The following is a 4626-nucleotide window of genomic DNA, read 5'->3' on the forward strand; positions in this document are numbered from 1 at the left end:
AAAGAAATTTAGACGCAAATCAACTTCTTTCGGAAATATACCATGGTCATTCTGATAAAAATTAAGAGTATATACTAATTTGTAAAATTGTTTAAATCATACGGATTTTGTCGTGCTGCCCAAAAACAATAATTTTTCAAGATGCTTTCCAGTAAGTCGATTTCTTGATGATTGGGCCCCAGCTTTTGAAAATAATCTCTCGCATGGTACGGAAGTCGCAACTATATGTAGATACATGCGCGCCTATTTTTATAACATTGGATAGGTTGATTTTAAATCCTCCCATTCCTCTAACGGATTGGATTTTAAAGAGCAGACGGGGTTTGATAAAGAAAAGCTACAACTCATCACCTTTTGTAGAGTGTTTTCGTTTTTGTCCAATCGCAAGCTTTTTATGTTGGTACCAAAAGTCAAAATCTTAAAGCGATGATCGGGGATAGTTCCTAAAGCTGCGTAGGTGTTGTATTCAATGAGACCAAATCTTTTACTACACTCCGCCAGGAGTTTCGTTTGTAGTTGGGTGACATAATCAAGAGTTGTAGAAAATTTACTCACTTGAGATGTTAGGCAGTTAACCATAGGTATGATCTTGGAAAGTGTGGCATAATTCTTCCTGAAGGGTCTTTGGTTACGAACTCGAAAGGCTTCAGTAGCTGAACTATTTGCTTCAGTATTTCTATTTCCTTTTTTGCTATCATTTCAGGACTGTAGCATCAAGTATAAGTTGAGACGAAATTTTGGACATATCCAAAAATCTTTCCAGCATGTAAAAGAGTGAATTCCAGCGCGTTCTAACGTCTAGGATGAATTTCTTGGTGGATCCTTCCGGAACTCTTGCTCGATCCAATTTGCAGGTTCATTCGCTACGAAAGAAACAGAACGCGCACCCTTTTTCGTAGAATTGTTAAAATTGGCGTCACCCCGAAGATGGCGCCTTCATGCGGTTTTCATTGGCAAATAAACTGCCAAAATTTTTTAACTATTCACAAAGAAATTAGATTAAAAAATAAAAGTCCGGGAATAAAATTGTCAATGAATTGGGGTTTCGATACAAGTACTTTTTTCCGATACCTACTCAGTTCTCGGTTCAAAAGTATCGAGTACAAAATTACTTGGTATCGGACGAAAAGTATCGAGTATGTACTTGTATTTACTAGTATCGTTTCATCCCTATCGAGGCCTCATATAGAGGCGGGACATTTAAACCAGTTTTGGCTTATCCTGTTTGGTTTATTTAATGTTTATTATTTTTTATGAAAGCATAGTTCGTAATCTAAGAGAAAATATGCAAGTCCATATTTCAAACATTTTACAAAAATGAGGAAACCTCGTCCAAGTTTCATCAAAATTTCGAGATTTTAAAGTACATAGATTTCTTATAATTTTTTTTGAGTATGGACTTTTCTAGCCTATTAAATTTTAGTAAAAAGTGCTAATTTGAAGGCTTTCGATTAATTTCACAGTGCTACAAAAAAGAATAAAGCAGAAATACCGGGAAAGTTATGTATATTTTCAGGTAGGTCTTTCCGAGTAAAACAAGAATTGAAATATGAAATTTGCCAAACACCCCCAAAATTTTGATTTAACGGTAAAAATACGTTTTTTCGTACTTTTGCGTACTTATAAGCCTGTAACTTAGTTGATTATGAACCGAGTTTCAGTTTATTGCCTGGTTTAAAAAGAACAAATTTAGGCCTTTTGAATGATATATATGCGGATAAAGAAATTTAACAGATCTTTGTGTATTTACCCAGCAGACACTTTTTTACTTTTTTCGCCTTTTTCAATATTTTATAAGAAAACCATACAACATAGTTCTGAATTGATTGTTAAACTAAATTTAGTAACGAGTAAACCGAGTATTTATTTCCAAAAATGGGATGAAAGTTAACTGAGTTGTTAAACTTTTTATGAAAACAAAATTTTTGGAAAAATATTATTTTTGGCTATACGCTCAAAAATGTTTTATTGACCTTTTTTTTAATTTGACGTTTTCTATGAGGGCAAAGTATGGCCATCCCGAGAGCCGCATCAAATAGGCCGGAAAAACGTTTTAAACGTCCCATTGGTTAAAGCTGAAAATGTTTTCCTACCACCACTGCATTTACAGATAGGATATATGAAACTATTATTCTCGGAGTCTTGCAAAGCCCTGCACGGTGCGGTTATTGCACGGTTTGCAAAGCTGTCCCATAGGAAAACCGGTTTTTTCATGCAATTCCTGCAATCCGTGCACAGTGCATGGGCTTTGCAAGACTCCGAGTATACCCTTAATTTGTAAAAAATGAAAATAGCAACGCTTTTTGTCATCTTAAAGTGGTGTTCCTAAAATTAAGTGAAGCTAAAATAAAAGGAGGTATTAATTTTTTATTTTCTCATCTAGTACTTTTTCATCAGTTTTATCCCTTTTTATGAATTGTAGGCACTTTCATAGGACCTCAAGTTCGTAAAATTATGAGCGACGTGAGCTTTTTGAACAGCTAAGCTGTGTAGAAAAACGTGCATGGAAGAGCTTTGTAGCGCTATGCAATAATTTCCTTGGAAACCACAGAAGCGACGACTATGTCAGGGTTCTTAACGAATTTTTTAAATTGGTTGTAACATGCCCATCAAAATTCACTTCCTTCATTCGCATTTGGTTTTCTTCCCAAATAATTTGGGCCAGTTCAGTGATGAACAAGGCGAACACTTTCCCCAAAAAATAGCTAGCGTTGCCGAATATTCCGTAGAAGCCGGGACGTCCCGTATCTATTTTGCATTAATCTTGAAATGTTCCTTTGGGGACAAGATTTTTCTCGAATTTTCGACAATTTCATTATTCATTTCACCCTGTAAATTTCTACTCAACATGGTCGTGGGTTAACGCGGCTATTGTGAGTAGGTCATCATCATATTGCATGCAACTCGGTAAGAGAAATATCGTTAGTTTTTTTTAGAATTTTTTTGTGGAGGGTGCTGCGAATTTTCTTCCATATAACGCATAAAAAAAACTGACTTTCATATGAAAGAAAATGCGTAGAACCCTCAAAATAATAGAATAATAGAATCGAAATTTTGATGAACATTAATTAGTTTTTGTGAAAGCTTTGAAACTTTTATATATGTATGTGGTATCTGATATAGATATTTTAAATGAAAATTATTAACAATAAATGTTTTTTAAATTTTACTGCTATTATTTTGACTGCAATTGTATATCTTACTTAGTTTTTATGGTTTTGTCAACTATATGTCTACGCAAATACATATTTTTGGATAAATTAAAAAGTTTTGTCATGAAATAAACGTAATTTATCATAAGTTTATAACTAATCTGAACATTACTTCGTTGAAATGAATCACATTTTTTAATACATGGTTCGCAGTGCGGCTTTTAAAGCAAAGCCTCTATTTCTCATTTGTCCCGTTAAATTTTTGTAAATTCTATATTTTTGGGATAATTATGCGTTTGTCCCGTATGACTGGACAAAAATCTGGCAACACTACATAGTTGTATAGCCAAGAATAATATTTTTGCAAACCTTTTGTTTTCATAAAAAGTTTAATAACTCAGTAAACTTTCATCCGATTTTCGAAAATAAATACTCGCTACTAAATTTTGTTTTACAATCAATTTAGGACTAGTATGGTTTTCTTACAAAATAGTGCGTAAAAAAAAATTTAACAAAAGCAAAAAAGTAAAAAGAAATGTGTTTGCTGCGTAAATACACAAAGATCTATTAAAGTTTCTTTATTCACATATATATGATTCAAAAGGCCTAAGTTTGTTCTTTTTAAACCCGGCAATAAACTGAAACTCGGTTCATAATCGACTAACTGACAGGCTTATAAGTCCGCAAAAGTACGAAAACCCGGGTTTTTAACGGCAAATCAAGATTTTGGGGGTGTTTGGCTAATTTCATATTTCGATTCTTGTTTTACTCGAAAAGATCTACCAGAAGATATACATAACTTCCCAGGTATTTTTTAGTGTCGCACAGTGTTTTTGGCAAAGGTGGTGCTCATTTTCTACATCAATTATATAAATAGGCAATCATGTTTCCTTTACACCCCTTTTACGGCTAAACCATACTTCTAAGGTATAAACAATTATGTATCATTAGAAAGGTATTTTGATGCTGATGTGCAGGCAATTTTTAAAATTTCAAATTAGTTTAAAATAGAGCGAAAACATCAATTCAAAAGTCACACCAATACCAATGCCATACATGTACATGGTTGTGGCGGAAATGCCCCCTAAATGTATGCTTTAATATTGATACTGAATTACAGAAACGTTCTAAGCAGCAGTTTAGGAATAAGATGTATGTATGTATGTACATGAATAGATTCCCTGCAGCGAAAATACTAGTACAGAACTAGTGAGTTCACCAGTTTTCGGGAGTCGAATACCGGTACCATGCAAATCTACCAGCCATGCTTTCTACTGTCGCATTTAACATGGAGTTGTCCTAGGAGGTGACAATTGACTCCAGCTGCGTAACTTTTCACTAGTACTTGTAGTAGTAACACGTAACCTGTAACCGAACCAATTTTTTTTCGTTGTACACTTTACAGATACTTTTTCATAATTAAAAAAAAAAAAACGAAAATAAAGATTTTAAATTATATGTTCTGCATAGTGAG

Source organism: Rhagoletis pomonella, unplaced genomic scaffold (genome assembly GCF_013731165.1).
Source record: "Rhagoletis pomonella isolate Grant_MI unplaced genomic scaffold, Rhpom_1.0 Rhpom_scaffold_00002, whole genome shotgun sequence".
NCBI classification, from domain to species: domain Eukaryota; kingdom Metazoa; phylum Arthropoda; class Insecta; order Diptera; family Tephritidae; genus Rhagoletis; species Rhagoletis pomonella.